General features: G+C 42.1%; 2 long non-coding RNA genes across 3 annotated transcripts in view; both read right to left on the reverse strand.

Annotated features, from left to right (window-relative positions):
* Positions 1-5,623: 5,623 nt before the first annotated feature.
* Positions 5,624-7,568, reverse strand: LOC143435038 (uncharacterized). Its single transcript, XR_013105010.1, has 3 exons — positions 7,439-7,568; positions 6,922-7,027; positions 5,624-5,915 (listed from the first exon to the last, which is right to left on the reverse strand). It is a non-coding gene; the product is annotated as an uncharacterized LOC143435038 (long non-coding RNA).
* A 1,574-nt stretch (positions 7,569-9,142) lies between these two features.
* LOC143434921 (uncharacterized) overlaps positions 9,143-18,844 on the reverse strand; it is a 34,015-nt gene continuing 24,313 nt past the window's right edge. The window contains exons 2-4 of one of the 2 annotated variants that reach the window (XR_013104785.1): positions 17,936-18,182; positions 16,588-16,718; positions 9,143-9,278 (exon numbers count right to left, since the gene is read on the reverse strand). This is a non-coding gene — a long non-coding RNA (uncharacterized LOC143434921). Of the gene's footprint in view, positions 9,279-16,109; positions 16,719-17,935; positions 18,183-18,844 lie in introns of those variants that run through there. The other variant, XR_013104784.1, reaches the window with a different exon arrangement.

Genomic DNA, 18,844 nt, shown 5'->3' on the forward strand with positions numbered 1-18,844 from the left:
AATCCCCTCTACTCCCTCCATTATCCCACCGCTGAGTGTAACAATCCTGGCTCCATCTCTACCCATATATTTCCCATTGCTGTGACAGAAATAGCTTGCCATTTATTCTCAATTATCATGCAGCCCAGTAACAATTATGCACATCATTAAGTCTCTGTCACATTAACTCTGTTATATATTTTAGTTAAACGCTGATCTTTGTATGCTTATCATCTTCATATTTATAGATCACAAAGCAGGGATATTAGATAGCAGCCAAAAAATAAGTCAGAGAAAGCATTTGTATGCAAAAGGGACAGTGTCACTGGGGAGTCAGTAAGAGTTTCTATGCATGAGTGATTGCCCAAGACTAATCCAAGAAGCAAAATAAAAAACAGAGTATTTTCACAGAGGTCAGAGCAAGACTATCTAATAAATACATGTTTTAAAAATGTTCCAATTGCAGAATACATTTATTAATTATGTACAGATGAAAAATCTTGAAATTGTTCAGGTCAATTTCTTCACCTAATCACAATTATATTTTCTTTCTTTCCTATGAAAGGTTAATGTGCTGAGTAACTTGGTAGCATTGCATAATGAAATATGAACAATTACCAAGGATGTCTGTCTACTTATTTTCTCTTTACTGCTGATGGGAAATGAGAATCTTATCATCCTGCAGGGACACTTGGCAACTTCCAGTCCCACAGGTAAGAAGCTAATGACAGATTACGGGATCCAAGTTGATGAATGGGACTAAAAAGCTGTGAGGGAGAGCGACTTCCCTAGTGGAGGCTGATAGCTCTGGATGGAGTCATGGTGAGTTTCTAGCATTGGATGTGTGTGTAGATGGACATTGGGTCTCCTAACACAGGAAAGTATCTCTGGGTTGACTGTGGGCTCCTTGCACAGGATGGCATCTCTATCGACTGTGGATCCCAACATAGGATACTATCCCCTGGAATATATAGATTTTAATGCAAGTATGCTGGGGAACCTCTCCCCCCAACACCTCCACCTCCACCTCCACCTCCACCTCCACCTCCACCTCCACCTCCACCTCCACCTCCACCTCTGTCTCCATCTCTCAATCTCTTGTAATCCCAGCTACTGAGGAGGTTATGTTACCATACAGGTGATTTCCCTGCCCTGCCCTCAGGAACTTAACAATTGCTTATGTCATGATCTGCCACTGCCACCAAGTGCCACACGTGTGTCCTGCAGATAAAAAGGACCAGTTTGCCACTCCACTCTGTTTGTTCCCAGAAACCCCTCTATGTGTTCTTTGTGGGTGCCCCAACCCCTCTGCCCTCATGGCTCTGCTCATGTCTGTCTGTCTGTCTGCATGTCCACTTGTCTGCCTCTGTCCCTTCCTCAATCTCTGTCCTTTCCCTCCCTCTCTACTAGGTCTCTTTTACACGGGGTTTTTGCACAGTGTACTCAGGGGCACACCTTGGCATGGGCCCACCAAAGTCCCTCCCTCGCTTTATTATATTTTATAACAGGTTGAGGCAAGAAGACTGCACACTTAAGGCTATCCCAGGGTAGAGAATGATTTCAAGAACAGCCTGAGCAATTCAGTAGGATCCTATCTCAAAGTGAAAAGTGGGCAGAGGGTTGAGGCAATAGCTCAATGGTAGATAGCTTGCCTCATATGCACCAGATCCTAAATACAATCCTCATACCACAAAAAGAAAATCCACCAGAATAGTTCCCTTGAATGTCATGAATCATCAAATACTGAATCTGACTTAATTTATACAAGTTTCTAGTCTCAGGAGCTATGGCAGGACAAGCACATGTCAGAAAGTTGAAGGCCAGCCTGGGCTACACAGCGAGACTCTCAAAACAACCGCTTAGTAGTGGGCTAGCTGTACATATCCAGGAGCAAACCACCATACTGTGGGGGCTGCAGAGAGAAGCATTTGCAAAAAAAAAAAAAAAAAAAAAAAAAAAAAAAAAAAAAAAAAAAAAAAAGATGTAATATGACAAAAACATTCATTCCGTTCTTTTCTAGAAAAATTCAGATGTAATGGTGTGGTGTCGGAGAAGATGAGGCACTCAAGGGTGAGCAGACTGTCACCAGGAAGTCAGTCCATAAGAGGCTGCCAGGTGCCCAGTGGACCAGTCAAACCCCTGAACAGCAGTTCTCAACTTTCTGCCATCTACAAACAAAAGAATGGGACACTTTGCTTCAGAAGGGGTGGCTCTGGAATCCACTTCTGGCCAATGAAGTATATGTGGCATTGATAGAAGTTACACACCTTTTCCCTTGTGATTATTGAAGATTATTCAGCATTTTTCTCATTAATGAATTTATTTACATCCTGATCACAGACCCTTGCCCTCCTCTCCTCCCAATCCCACCCTCTCAACCCCTCCCCATCCCCTCTTCCTCAGAGAAGGGGAGTTCCCCCAACCACCAACCAAAGAGCATGCAGGAGCTGGACCTAGGTCCCCTACATAAATGTAGCAGATGTGCAAGCTTGGTCTTCATATGGGCCTCCTAACAATTAGAGCGGGGCTGTCCCTGACTTTTTTGCCTGCCTGTGGATTTCTTTCCCATAGCTGGGCTGCCTTGTCTGGTCTCATTGGGAGAGAATACACTTAGTCCTGCTGCAACTTGATGTACCAGAAGCTAGATTCTTATGAAGAGCTCTCTTACTTCATCAAGGATAAGAGTGAAGGAGAATCTGCTGCTTGTTTGCCATGCTCCCTGCCCTTCAACACGATGTCTGAGCACAGACTTCTGGGAAGGAATTCGGGCATCACAGACATAGCCACACAAGCACCTGACCCGGTGAGGGCTTGAATACGCAGAGGTAAACAACAGTTTCCAGATTTCTTGCTTTTTATCTCATGCTTACGTTTTAAGCAATAATCAGCCAGGCACTCAGGCAGAATGTCTTCTAACTGGATATCCAATTATCTGAGATGCTTTGCATCGAAGGACAGGAAAACTAATTAGATGGTAATCAGTGGTGACAACAGAGGAAAGACAGACTCTATGGTTTGTTTACGTGGCTTCATTTGTTTCCCAGGAAAGAAAATGTCAGCATATGTGGGTCTGGGTGGTGGAGCCCTGTCTTTCTAACTAGTTGACGATCTGTGTATGATATTTTATTGTATCTTGGAATGCTAAGAGGCCATCTCCTGACTCAGGGGTAATTAGCACTAATTAAGTTGCCTCTCTTTCCCCTGGTGCTTCGTATTAAATAAAGACTGTGCAGCTGCACTGGGGCTGATAGCTGTTGTGCATCTGGAGGTTAAGGGACAGCATTACTGCCTGTGGCCAGCCAGAAGCAAAGGGAAAACAAATCCCCCCAAATCCCATGGAGCAGTGTCGTGGGGATTGTGGGAGGTGATAGCTTCCTTTGCTGGAACTGGAGTGTGCTTAAGGGGTTGGAGGAAGCCTGCGTACAGGGAATATTTATGATCAAGTACATTTAGGTTTTCAATAGTATATATGCAATTCAGTGACTTCTTTACAAAACAAATAACCATTGAGTCCTTTTAAATGTTAAATCCCATTGGCCATAAAAGGAAAACTTACAGTGGTAGATCATTGTGCCAACAGAAGGTTGGTTATAAAACATAGGCAATTCTTTGAAGGAAAGGAACAGAGAAAAATTTTAAAGGATCCTAATTTAGATTTAGGGGGTCAGGTAACTTTTCCTGGAGGAAGAAACATTGAGCTTGGGCATGAAGAATGATTAGATATTAATAAATGGAAAAGCTAGCAGTTCTGGTAGGAAGAACAGAGTCTAGTCATAGTCAACTTTGTAGAAATACTTCTACTGGTATAAAAACTCATAACTGCACATTAAACATATTAAACAACACTAGATAGCACTTACATGCTACTCAGCTTTCCAACACAGTGACAATACACTTGGGATGAGTGAACTTATTATAAGGAAGAAAGGTTTACTCTGGCTCATGTTTTCAGGGATGTGTTAGCATATTACAACATGGTGGAAGAGCATGGTAAAAGCAAGCTGCTCACCTCATGGCAGTCAGGAAGCCCTGAGAGAGAGTGAAAGCAAGAGACCTGGAGTAGGGGCCGAGCAAGAGTGGGAGGGAGAAGAGAGGGAAAGAGGGAGAGAGGAAAAGAGGGGGAGAGAGGGGGAGAAGAAAAGAGAAAGAAAAAGAGAGCAGGAGGAGGAAAAGAAGGACTGATGGAGAGAGGGAGACGACGGAGGAGGGAGAGAGAGGAGAAGAGAAACAGGGAGGGAGAGAGAAGATAAGGAGAGATGGGGAGGGAGAGGAAGAGTGGAAGGGAGGGTGGGAGAGATAGCATGCATAGTGTAAGCAGGAGGAGGAGAGGAGAGGGAGAGAGGGGGAGGGGAGGGAGAAGGGAGAAGGGAGAAGAGAGGGAAGAAAAGAAAGAGGGAGAACAGAAAGAGTAGATGTTCCAAAATACCCTTCAAAGGCACTTCTTAGTTGAGGGAACTTCAGTCAACTAGATCTCACCCTCTATGAGCTCCACCACAGCTTGGGGAGCATGTAATCTTTGGAAGATGACCAACATCCAAACTTAGCATATTGAAAACATAAACCAGCACCTGCATGAATCAGAACTGTATGTGTCCCTGTCAGTTTCTTTAACTCCTTTTACATTGTATCCCTCCACTGCCAACTCCAAAGACTGAGTATTCATTGATGGAAACCCCGCGTGTGAATAGCAAGATGGCTTTCAGGTCATGCTTAGTACTGAGGCACAGCCCCACTCTTTATCCCTGAAGTCCCTTCAGAACTTCTCCTTTCTGATACATCCCACATAAAGAAAAAGGAAAGAAAATGTAAGAGAAAGATGACTTCTATGGATCTTATACAGCTTATCTACAACACTGCCACTTTTAACCTTAGTACTGCTTTGATCCTCCAGCTGGACAGAAAAGTTCTGTTATTCATGCTTAGAGAAGACTGTGTGCATGCATATGTGAGCATGTGCACACACACACACACACACACACACACAGAGAGAGAGAGAGAGAGAGAGAGAGAGAGAGAGAGAGAGAGAGAGAGAGAGACTAACATACACACACACATACACACACAAAGAGTCACAGCACACATTGAGAAAATACTTGGAATTCAGCCCTAGTCATTAAACGTTCTGTTTGAGACACCACTAGAGAGACATTATTTTACAGCCTTCCTAGAGTTTTCCTTTCATTGTGCTGTACATATTCTACAATATGCATCGTACTGGAATTTAATGCAGCTCCCACACCCACCCAGTTTGTTTCCTGCTAGTGAAATTGATTGGATTTGTCAGTTGACTTGATGTTTGAGGACAAACTATTGCCATTTTAATTTGAAAAATATAAAGCCACCATGTCCCCCTTCAAACTTTGATTAGCATATTTGTTATTATATGTACTATTTATATGAAACCATAAGAGTATGAGGTTTCTTATGGTCAATGGGGCATGAAAATAAACAAAAACAAATAAGCAAAAAGCCCTGTGCGCTGAAGGACTTATCAGCAGGCACCTTCTGATCTCCCCAAGGTATCCATTTAATGAGCCAAGTGGTTAAGATGATGAAGTACCAGAGCTCTTAATTTATTCAGTTCCATTAATATTCTTCTATAGAAGAAAATAAGAATTGAGTATGAAAAATAGCACAGCCAAGAAAGAGAATGCCAGTGCACGCATAGGGGCCGGGAAAACTCTCCATAGGAAAATTATCTTTCTAGGAGAGTTTGACATTGCAGAATAATAAAGTGCCCTGGAGTGTGCTTTCTGCTCTGGTATCAATGTGTTTTCCAGACTAGAGGAGATGGGTGAGGTGGGGGGAGGGGGGAAGCAAGCTTCTAGAGCTAGAAGATCTTACCAGCCATTTCACACCTGGTCATCTCAGTCAAGTTTCTAGATCCGGGCCCCTCAGTTTCCTCTTCCAACTCATAGTATCTGTCTTCAGGATGCCTTAGGGAAGATTGGAGATATGATTGTCATGCACTCAATGTTCATTCCTCCTTGATTTATCTGTATGTTCACGGAGATCTTTATTCTAAACACACAGAGGACAAAAGACTCTAAGAAAGAGAGTGGGTGGGATAATAGGACATGTGATGTTGATGTGGGAACGGGGAGACGAGAGCAGAGGATGAGGATGAGAGGGGGTGCTGGAACAGGTGAAAAGGATGGGTTAAAATGCCTTAAGGAAACCTGTTATTTTGTGAGCTAATTTAAAAGAAAAGGAAAAAAGGTTGATACTATCAATAATAATGCCATGTCCATAACAAATATAGAGCTCAAAAATTACGTTGTCCACAAAACAGTATTGCTGACTGCAGAACCCTTGCTATACAGTGTTTTATGTGTTTATTGACCATTTTTGTCTATTTTATGAATTATATAGAAGAGAGCACTAAGACATATACTTGCAATTATTCAAACATAACACACAGCCTATGATTTCTAGAAGACTCACATTCTCCAGTAACCACATAAACCATCCTTCTGAAGCTGTCAGGTGATAAACTGATTAAGGCACACTATTAGCTGCCTTTCCTGTTGCTATGATTAAAAAAAAAAAAAAAAAAAAAAAAAAAAAAAAATTAAAAAAGAAAAACAGGGAGAAAGGGCTTAATTGGCTCACAAGTCCAGATTGTAGTCCGTCACTTCAGGCTAGTCAAGGTAGCAGGGCATTAAATCACCCCGTCACATTCCATCGAAGATCAACAGCAATGAATTATTGTGTGCTTGCTAGCGCTCAGCCTACTTTCTCTACTAAAAAGACACACATTTTATTTAGCGCTTGCGTGTGTATGTGTGTGTGTGTGTGTGTGATGTGTGCTAGTGTTTATGTTTATGTCATAGCATTATGTGGAGTTCAAACAAAAGCTTGAGGGAATTGTTTCTTTCTTTCCACTATGTGGGTCCTGGAGATTGATCTCAGAGCATCAGGATTAGTAGCAAGTGCACTTACCTGCTGAGTCATCTAGCCAGCTCAGTATTCTTCATTTGAATATAAATATTCTTATTCTTGTATATAAATATTCAATATTCTTCATTTGTATATAAATAGGGTATCTCTGTCAAGGAATGACATTACTCATCTCAATTAACATAATAAAAAGAATCCCTAAAAACATGGCCATACTCCAACCTAATCTAGACAATCCTTCCCCAGATGATTCTAGATTATGTTGAGTTAAAATTTAAAATTAGCCAGCAAAGATACCCATGGGTTTAACTGATCATAAACAAAAGCTTTATAAGGGTGGGTCATCACATACTCCCCTTCCTCATAGACAAAGAACCCTAATAAGTAATAAAAATCAGGAGTGCTGGAGCAAACACAGGAAATGTTCCTTTAAGAAGATCTTTTGATGAAAGCATGATCGCCAACCCTTAGAGCTCTTAGGAAGATATCGGAATATGAAGGTGTCAACTTAATCACTCATGCATGGTCCAGTCTCTTTCATTCCTTTCTCTCTGCTCACCTGCCACCATGAGGGAAACAGCCTCCTTCATCATGTGTTCTCTTCTAGGATGTTCTTTCTCATTTTAGTCTCTAGGCAACAGAGCAAAAGGGTCATGAGCTAGTTCCATGAGCAAAACAAATTCTTGTTTTATGTGTGCCTCCTGGGTGTTGGTACAGTAACAAAAAACCCAAGTCACACTGTAGTCATAGGAGTATCCCAAGGCAATGAAGTGAAAACAGTCCCTTTGTCCGCCTCCCCACCCACTCCCCATCCTTCCTTCTCCTCTTCCTTTCCTCCTCCTCCTCCTCTCTCGCTTGCACATCATGTTCCTTATATCCCTTTATTATAAACCAATATAAATCTCCTGATTTTCATAACCTGATTGTTTATTCTAGTACAGTTAAAACTCAAATTAATACTCTTATTTTAAGACTAGAGGAAGGCAGCTCCAATCCTGGAAGCTCACCTGGGCACATGGCTCTCCAACTGGCTTAGGTGTAGGTGTAGGTGTAGGTGTAGGTGTAGGTCTAGGTGTAGGTGTAGGTCTAGGTGTAGGTCTAGGTGTAGGTATAGGTGTAAATCTAGGTGTAGGTGTAAGTCTAGGTGTAGGTGTAGGTGTAGGTGTAAATCTAGGTGTAGGTGTAGGTGTAGGTGTAGGTGTAGGTCTAGGTGTAGGTCTAGGTGTAGGTGTAAGTCTAGGTGTAGGTGTAGGTGTAGGTGTAAATCTAGGTGTAGGTGTAGGTCTAGGTGTAGGTCTAGGTGTAGGTGTAGGTGTAGGTCTAGGTGTAGGTGTAGGTGTAGGTCTAGGTGTAGGTGTAGGTCTAGGTGTAGGTCTAGGTGTAGGTGTAAGTCTAGGTGTAGATGTAGGTTTAGGTGTAGGTCTAGGTCTAGGTGTAGGTGTAAGTCTAGGTGTAGGTGTAGGTGTAGGTGTAAATCTAGGTGTAGGTCTAGGTGTAGGTGTAGGTCTAGGTGTAGGTGTAGGTGTAGGTCTAGGTGTAGGTCTAGGTGTAGGTGTAGGTGTAGGTCTAGGTGTAGGTGTAGGTCTAGGTGTAGGTCTAGGTGTAGGTGTAAGTCTAGGTGTAGGTGTAGGTGTAAGTCTAGGTGTAGGTGTAGGTATATTGAAGCCTATCTCCTCCAATGCTTAGTGCCCACCATTAAATGCATTAGCTTAACCATCCTTTTTATCACCCAAAGAACAAAACAAGCTACTGCATATGGACGAATGGGGAAGAAGACTTGAGAAATTTTCCCTCTTTCCACATTGTCATCAGAGGTGCGATGAGGACAGCTTGCTTCCCTGCTCCCTGGCACGGGGTTTTGTTGTGTGACTAGCTTTAGCTCATAAAATGCAGCCAACTTCGTCTAGGCCTTTTCCATTGATCCCATGAGTTTCCGCTGGACCCTTTCAACTCTGCCATTGCTACACAAAGCAAATGACCCATCTCATTTGTTGTCCCAAGAGAAAGCCAAGAAACAAACTGAACAGAGCCACTCTGCTGACCACATTCTGAAGCCAAAAAGCATCTACTGACCAGCAAGCCCATGAGGATACAACACAATTTCTATTGCATGCCGCCATTGTGGTTTTTTCTAGAGAGTACTATTGTAACAATAGCTAATTAAAACATTAATCTTGCATATAGATATTAATGTACAGTGGAAATGCATTCTATTGTATGTATTAAAGGACATATAACGAAAGTAAAGTATTTTTACCTTATTCTTAACAGAGCTAGATGTTCACATTAAAAGAGGCACTGGGATATGATGTCACAATATCCTCTGGTGATGAGCTTCCCAAGATTCATTGAAATATGTCTAATATCTACAGAAATTTGTTGGTTCCAAAATAGGAGGACTGTAGGAATTGAACACAGCTGAATTAAATATCTCTAAAACTTTATGCCAAGTAATCAGATGCCTTTGATATGGTCTGTGGGTCTACTGTGTCACATCCAACTGACAGTGTGGAGACTCAGGCACTAGCATCGATCCTTGAACTCAGAGCTTTTAAAACATCCCTGAGAGAAAAATTGAGACTAACTAAAGAGGTAGACCCAAGTCCTCTGTTTTGTGGTCATTCACTAGCAAGTAATGACAGAGGTTATTCTCTCTCTCTCTCTCTCTCTCTCTCTCTCTCTCTCTCCACACACACACACACACACACACACACACACACACACACACACACATACACACACAATTTATTAAATTTATAAGAACAGAGAATCCACTGTACATTTCAAACTGCATGTGAGTCACTGTGAGGAAGGATAATCTCTCCCAAGATTTATCATGGGAAAGTAGAGAGAGCTGGCGAAAACACAAGATGCTTTGGAGGACAGGAGACATCACCTTTTCTAAGCTACCTTCCCACGAGCCTTCTGTTGGAAACAATTTCTTTCATTTTCCTAAACAGCTTGTGTCCACCCTCATCATAAGAATTATTAAAATTATTCTTTTATATTTGTCTTCTATGAAAGATTATGGCCTCTCTGAAAGGCACAATACTTGGTATATCTTTTTTTCTTTTTTGGTTTTCTGAGGCAGGGTTTCCCTGTGTATCCCTGGCTATCCTAGAACTCACTTTGTAGACCAGACTAGCCTCTAACTCAGAGATCCTTCTACCTCAGCCTCCTGAATTCTGGGATTAAAGATGTGCACCCTTCCAGGCTCCCTTGGCATAGTTTATGTATGAATAAGTACTGTAGACTATGGACATGACTCCTCATGTCTCAAATAGGAATGTATTCAACCAAATGGAGGTAGTCAAAATGAAGATGCTGTTGTTCTGTTGAAAATCTTCTTGTAACTACGAAGTCCATTAAGGATCAAAGGTTTGGTTCATTCCTAGAACACTGTGGTACCAGGTGACACATAAATATTTGCTCTCTGAGGCCACTCCAAATATCAAATTGTTTCCTGAATGTTTTAGTATTCTTAAATGGAAGCTGACTAACACTTCTACTGTAATGAGTGTACTGTTTTGGAAATCAAAACGAAGGCTATCCACGTTTGTATGAACAATACCCACTGTCATTTTGACAACTTTAATACTAGACTTTTCTCTGTGCAGTTAAGAAACAAATCTAATTTCACTTTTCTAAGCAGAGAGAAGATATCTTACAGTAAGTATATATTGGTAATCTGTTTTATCGTTTATTCAGTCAAGTTGTGTGAGGATGGAGTTTGAAGGGCTTGAGAGATGACTCAGTAGCTAAGGGCTCATACTGCTCTTGCTGGGACCTAGGTTGGGTTCCCAGCACCAACATGGCAGCTCACAACTGCCTATAACTACAGCTCTGGGGAAACCCAGTGCCTCTTCTGGCTTCCAGGGGCTTCTGCATGTATGTGGTACATGTAAACTTATTCCGCATGTATATGGTACATGTAAACTTATGTAGGAAAACACACATCTGCCTAAGTAAAAATGAATAAATAATCTTTAATAAATTTGTACTTTTGAGAGAATAATATATCATTTCTCCCTTGCCTTTCCTCCCCCAAACCATACCTCTTCTTTGCTCTCTTTATAATAGATTTTGACAGTTCTGGAAATCTAGAATCAAGTTTCAAGTATTATATGGTGACTCATGAAAATTATCTTTCATAGGGGCACAAGGCATTAAGTAAATGTCATGTGACATTCCTCTAAATCACAGAAATTACAGATGACTTGCTCCAAACAATACTTATCAATCAATATGTTGTATATCATCTAAGGTACAACTGTTACAGATATTTATAATAATGGAATATATTGTTTAACACAATGAAGTCTGAAAAGGCTCATTGCCTCTAGATTTGGTTCGGTATCTCATTTCTTTTCATCTGTAGACTCTCGGCTTCAGAGCTCAGTGCCATCAGCTTTATTACAGGAGCAATGAACCATCTCTAAGTCTAAGTGTATGCGTGCAGTGCGCAAGACAAATATTGGTGCTAGGATTCTTGCTTCTGAAATGATGCCTTTCCTGGACAAATTCATCCGCCTCCCTTACTTTTCTTCTTAATAGCACAAGTTAGAATTGTAGAGCAGTTATTAAGGAGGCATTCAAAGTCACAGAAATTGTCTTAAGTGAATTATGGCCCCATAATTCTAATGATCTTTTTAAGGTATCAGAACTTCAACTACCTTTGTAAATGTCAAGATAAAGTGCCAAACACTCAAACAAAACAAAAGGCAGACCTAAAAAGTAAGAGTGAGCAGGAGAAAAATTAGAGTTTAAGTTAACAGCTAAGCCTCAGACCTCAGTAGATGGCTTCTAGGAAACAAATTGTCTGTCACACACGTTCCCCTCACACCAACCTTTGTGTGTCATTCCTGGGGCTGTTTCTGTTGTTAAATATATAAGCATTTATTTCTTCTTCGTGAATGAAGCATTCTGATGCTTTAACAATGGCAGATGTTAAGTATTATCTCAAATAATAGCTACTTAGTGATGAATCCATTAATTCTCATGTTTCCACGAGTGGGCTCACCTTTGCGCTGGTAAAGCTGTACAGCTATTCTTCGTAAAGACATCTCCTGCAAATGCACAAGCCAGGACTGCTAACACAGATGGTTTGGCAGACACTGACTGACCTTCCTCCTTTCCTGCAGGGGGTTCTAACTCCCCAGGTGTTGCCCTTCAACCCAAAGGAATTTCTCCTTTCCATTCTTTTTTTTAAATTTAATTCTTCTCTCATATTCACTCCGCTCTTATTTCCCTTCTCAAAACAGAAACGGGCTTGCCTCCCAAGGATACCCACCCGACAAGGCTTAACAAGATAATACTAGGTACAAACCCTTATATCAAGGCTGGATGAGGCAGTACAGTAAGAAGAAAAGGAACCCAAGCACAACCCCATTCCCACTGTGAGGAGTTATACAAGAATATCAAGCTACACAACTAGAAGGTTTATGCATAAGACCTAGCTCAGACCAATACAGGGTCTCTGCTTGCCGACTCAGTTTCTGTGAGCCCCTATGAGCCCTGTTAGTTGGTTTTGTGAGTGTTCTAGATCTCTCTGGCTGCTACAATTCTTCCTCCCCTTCTTCTGCAGGGTTCCTATGGCTATGCCTAGTATTTGGTGGTGGGTCTGTGCATCTGCTCTCATCCTGGGTAACATCCCATCCCTCTGATAGCAATTGGGCTAGGCATCTATGAGTATAGAAGATTATCATTAGGAATCATTTCGTTGATTTTATTTTTCTTTTTTAGCTAGTCATGTTTGGTTCTATTCTGAGTCTCTGGCTCTGCCTCTGGTTCCTGGTCATCCAGGTAGTGTCAGGCATTAGTTCCATCTCTTGGCAGAAACCTCAAGTAGGGCCAGTCATTGGTTGACCACTCCCACAAGTTCTGTGCCACTATTACCGCAGCACATCTCACAAACAGGATAGATTGCAGGTCAAAGGTTTTGTGGTTGGGTTGATGTCCTGTTCCCACTGCTAGAGCCTTACCAGATTATAAAAGATGGCCAGTTCCTGCTCTGTGTCCCCATTACTAGGGTTGCATTTGCTAGGTCACTATCTTAGCAGATTCCAGAGAGTTTCTACTGCACTAGGTTCTACATTGTCCTCCCAAGTGTCCCTTAATTTCATAACCTGTATGCTTTTTGTTCCCTTGTCTCAGATTTCAGTATGTCCAATTAATAACCAAGAACCAAAGAACAGTTTTTTTTTTTTTTCAGATTTCAACATAAATCAGAATACAAGGGAGGCCTTGTGAAAATAGACTACACCAAGCCCAGTGCTGGGGTGAGACCTGGCAATCCACGTGTCAAACAAAGCACCAAGCCACTCTAACACTGGTGCTCTTAGACAGGTCCTCTCCACCACAGCACAGGACACTTGTAAACAGAGCTGCTATATCATTAAGGATTGCTAGAGAATCGCCTATCTCAGTCAGGGCTTGTTAATTGTGAAGGATGCATAAAGCACTTGTGGAGCTAAAAACTATAAACACAAGGTTGCAGATATGTTAAAAGCACTTGCCATGCAAGCTGAAGAACCAGGAATTCAGAAATCCCATTCCCAGGATAAATGCCGGAAGAGCCGTTGCCTACCTATAATCAGAGCACCTGGAAGACGGGATCCCTGAAGCAAGCAGTCTAGCTGGACTAGTAGAATCAGGGATCTTCAGTGAGAGATTGAGAGATTTTGCCTCAGTAAATAGTGTGGAGAGTGAAGGAAGAAGTTGCCTGATACTAGCTGACCTCTGGCCTCCACATGCATATATACACGTACAAACATGCCACATGTGGGTCTACACACACACACAGAGAGAGAGAGAGAGAGAGAGAGAGAGAGAGAGAGAGAGAGAGAGAGAGAGACAGAGACAGAGACAGAGAGACAGAGAGACAGAGACAGAGACAGAGAGACAGAGACAGAGAGACAGATATAGAGACAGAGACAGAGAGAGGCTCAAACCCCCACAATGGCTGTTTGGCTATAACTGAAATGTCAAGTGAGCAAGTCATAACTAAGAAAGGTAAGTTGCAGAAAAAATCTGAAGACTCTATAAATCGACTCTCTAAAGCCACATCAAAGCTCTCCCGCTCCTACCGTGTGCACCAAGTTTTCAAGCCTGCATGTAGATTCTTTACTTACCTTCCAATGTCATTTTGATGTGTGCTGACCTGACATTTTTAGAGTGTCATTCTGGAATGTCACACTCTGTTAGTAGGCTTGCTTGTTTTTCTTTTTTATTCCCAATGGCTTGGGAATCGAATCCAAACAAACAAAACCCTCTGTTCCTCTGATGTTGTTGGCCCTGGGGGGTAAAGCCTTGCCGGGATAATTTGTGATCAAAACCTTCTGAGTCATTCTGCCCTCACATGAAGCCTTGCCCCTGCTTGAAGACCCTGAAATAGATTCTTTCAAAATATCAGGGTCAAGTGTAAGCGATTCCCTCTTTTCTATTCCTTCAGTGCCAATAGCACCAAACACTATTAATTACTATCTTAGCAAACAGAGAGGAGAATGCCATTCCTCCAGAAACAGAGCAGACCACAGTTTCACTGGAAGGAATAAGCTTGGTGACTTGCTGCATGGTTTTCAGTACTAAGACTGAAACAGGCGAGATATCCACCACATCCTCATGTGTGGTATCCATGATCAGATCTAAACAGGACAATAAAGACAAAGCAAACACCAGCTTTGGTCCAGGAGCTACACACATCACAACAAGTCCGACTGGCAGTGGTTGTCACATGATTCAGCTGAACTAGAAAAAGATAGGAATTGAAGCAGAGAACAGAGACAGTGAGTGAACTCTGTCTGCTGCAGTCAACAAATTACCTCAGAATCAGTATTTCTTAGGTAGGGGAAGAAAAGGCTACAGTAAGATGAGTAAAGTAGGGCTGCACACACTCATGCATGTACACACACTCACACATGCATACACATGCATGCACACACATATGGATGAACATACAAGCACACAATGCATTCACAAGCACACATGCACATGAGTGCACATGCATATACTCACAGACACACATGTACAAACATGCACATGCATGCACACTCACATGCACACACGTACATGCACACATATGCATGCACATGCATACACATGTATGCACTCACACAGGTATGCACTCATATGCACGTACACATAGTTTATGCACTTCTCATTTCGTTTCTGCATTGTGACAGATATCTTGATCTAAGCCAACTAAGGAGAGACAATGGTTCATCTCATTTCACAATTCCAGATCACAGTCCATCACTGAGAAAAGTCAAGGTAGACCTGCAGGGCGGGACCACTTGCTATTTCACAGAGCATTACCTCTGACCAAGGAGCTCACTCACAGCCAAGGACGGTCAGCAGTGACCTTGGAGGGTGCCTGGGAGGATGCTTATCTAGCTTTCTTTTCTTTTTTAAAATCTTTCTAATGGATTGTATTCTTAAGTTTTCAATAACATAGTGTTTATTAATTCCTTGAGAATGCCTCATTACCTGCTTTGATATTTTTACATCGTTTCTGTTGGGTTGTCTAAACTCTAAGGATTCAATGTGGAAAACCAGGAGCACCTAGATTTTCAAACTCAGCTTCCACCTGACTGCCTTCCTGTTAACAGAGGGCAAGAGAAACAAGAGTCATCAGGTCTCTTTGAATGTGGAGTCTAAAGGGTAAAGCCCCCTATCCCCAGCCTCCCCTCAGAAAAGAGCAGGCCTCCTGGGGACATCGACCAAACACAGAATAACAAGCTAGAGTAAGACCAGACACAGACCATCACATCAAGGCTGGACAAGGCAATCAGGTAGGAGGAAAAGGGTTCCACACGTAGGCAAGAGTCAGGGACAACCCCCTGCACCCACTGTTAGGATTTCCACAAGAACACCAAGCTACATTATCTAGCTTTCATATATAGTTTAGAACCATTTGCTGAGGGCAAGGTATTGCCCACAGAGGGCTGGGCCTTCCTGCTTCGACTGTCAATCAAAACAACCCCCTACAGGCAATTTCTCAGCCATAGCTTTCCTAGCAGAGGGCTCTAGGCAGTGTCCCGTTGACAGCTAAGGTAACTAGAATATACATGGATGGTACCTATACATATATACAATTTGACTTAATAAATAAAACATTTATATTTGTAATTAACTTCTCCCCAAGCATCAAAATATAGATGAATGAAGAAAAATAGATCAGAAACTCATAGCCAAAGAATGTGTGTCTTTCAATTCATTTTATTTTGTCTTGATATCCTATAATATATGTATATACATGTATATGTGTATATGTGTAGTTTGGGGCATAATAATTTGAGAATAATTTTATAGAAAATAAGTCATGGATGTGTTTAAAGGAAGTAAACTTTAATATGTAAAGGGTATCAGTGTGCCAGGGTCTGCATTCATTGCATGGATGCACTCTTTTATTTTGCAAAGACATCCTGTTGGGAAGGCTTACTGTCATGCAGCTACGCATTGACAAGGTACAGTAACGACATTGTGCAGAATCCCAGGGTCACATGGTTGAAAATGGCACAGCACATGAAAGACACACTTTTATTCTCCCTTAGACTGCCCCAGCCCGATGCAATGCTCAGGTCCAGAGGTTGGAGGGTGACCTACCCACAAGTGGCACGTGGGAAAGTGCAGTCTGTATGGAAAGACACTCTGAAGAGCGGTTTGTCAAAGCCTTTTTAAGTAAAGACTTAAATAACTTTCCCATCATACCATTGCATCAGAACTGACACCGAATCAATCAGCAGGCAGAGGTGTAGAGTTCCAAAGAAGTGCTGTCTGGAGCCTGTATCCTTTGGACTCCATGTCTAAAGAGACCGGATGGCTCTTGTTTCTCTTGCCATCTGTTAACAAGAAGGCAATCAGGTCAAGGCCCAGTTTGAAAACCTTGGTGCTCACTGTGTTCCACATTGGATCCTTAGAGTCCAGTCAACCCAACATCCTTAGAGTCCAGTCAACCCAACAGAAACTATGTAAAAAAAAAAAAAAAAAATCAAAGCAGGTAATGACAGAGAGCCAAGAGGCCTGCCACTATAGCCTGTTCTGACCATTTGCTGGCAGCCACGAGAGCTATACAAGACTCATGAGGCGACCAATCTTTAGACATTTTAATGGGTAAAGTTCATGTGATGGCTATTTGAAATTCTCATTTTGGAGTCTACACACAAAACTGTGTTGGGCTATACCCTCACAGCTAGCTGAGTAGCCCAAAGCTGCTGAGGCGACCCAATAGACCCAATAGGAGATTTGACTAGTTCTGACAGGAACCCAAACAGCTTAAAATATCTCCTTATCTGCCCCCTACTGTGACCACTGGCCTCTGGCCAAAGGACTCAGAAAGACTCTCTTGCTGCACTTTGCAGAATGTTTTAAACTGATTTTGCTGAGGGATTTCTTCTTCGTGGAACATCTCTTGTTATACCTGTTTTCAGGCATATCAAATTGGCAAATGTTAACAGAAAGGAAGGAAGAGCTAACTAACTGTGAGCTTTCAGTTTTCTGTGTGTGAAGGTTCAGGTAAAAAGGATGAATTCTAAACATCCTCCAAAATTCCTTCCCGAGGACGAGAGTGATGAGGCAGGCAATTCCTCGAAAAGAGCATTCATTACCTATTACTAAAATATAACCCCACCATCTCTACACTCTTTTTTGTTTTGTTTTGTTTTGTTTTTTAGAGGGGTGGGGAATAAATAAACAAAACATCAGCTAAAAGTTAGGAATTGTTTGTGTTAATGTTTTATCCACTATGGATAAGCAGTGTAAAGTTATAATTCCTAAATCTGTAAGGAATCAACACCTGTGACCCGACATCTACTGACGTCATTTCTCTTGGAATTTTAAACTGGATCAAGCATGGCTTGTTGAAAAGGCACATTCCCTTCATGTGAACAAATAGTGGCCTCCAGTGGCTCAAAAAGGGAAGTACAGCCATAATTTGATTCCCCCCTTTTAAGATTTTTTGAATTTGTTTTTCAATTATTTTATTTATTTACATCCCAAATGTTGCCCCACTTCTGGTGCCCCCCTTACAGAGTTCATCCCCATCCCTCATCCCCTTCACCTCTGAGAAGGTGCTCCCCCGGTATGTTCTTTGTTCTTTGGTTGGTGGTTAAGTCTTTGGGGTTCAGGTTAATTGACACTGTTGATCTTCTTGTGGGGTTGCCATCCCCTTCAGTTTCTTCAATCAGTCCCCAGTTCTTCCATGAAAGTCGCCAACCTCTATCCAGTGCTTGGCTGTGGGTGTTTGCATCTGTCTCAGTCAGCTGCTGAGTGGAACCTCTCAAAGGACGACCATGCCTGGCTCCTGTCTGCAAGCACAACATAGCATCAGTGATAGTGTCAGGGATTGGTGCATAGCATCAGTGATAGTGTCAGGGATTGGTGCATAGCATCAGTGATAGTGTCAGGGATTGGTGCCTACCCATGGAATAGATTTCAAGTTGGGCTAGTCACTGGTAGGCCATTCCTTCAGTCTGTTCCATTTTTGTCCCTACATTTTTTTAAAGACAGGATTCATTTTGTGTTGAAAGTTTTGTAGGTGGGTTGGTGTCCCTGTCTCTCCACTAGGGGTCCTGTCTGGCTACCAGAGATGGTCTCTGCGGGTGCCATATCCCTATTGTTAAGTATTTCGACTAAGATCACCTGCATTGAGTCCTGGAAACTGTTGCCAGCCTGGGGTAAGGGGGAGAATCACTAGGAAGTCCCTTTTCTAGATTTTAGCTGCTATTTTTATTATTTAACAAGAAACTACAGAGTGACATTGGATGGTTGGCACAGGTCTACACAGAGGTGGATCTTGGAGGTAGCATATTGTGATGAGCCAGAACCCCATACCAGATACTTTATCTCTGACTTGAGCCCCTAGCATCTCAGAGCCCTCTTGAGTAACCATGTGTAAGAGTGTACATTTGTAAACAAGAGGTGGTAACATGGTGCTATTGTGTATAGCTTCTTTCTCCATGTTAAGACA

Source organism: Arvicanthis niloticus, chromosome 18 (genome assembly GCF_011762505.2).
Source record: "Arvicanthis niloticus isolate mArvNil1 chromosome 18, mArvNil1.pat.X, whole genome shotgun sequence".
Classification (NCBI taxonomy): Eukaryota; Metazoa; Chordata; class Mammalia; order Rodentia; family Muridae; genus Arvicanthis; species Arvicanthis niloticus.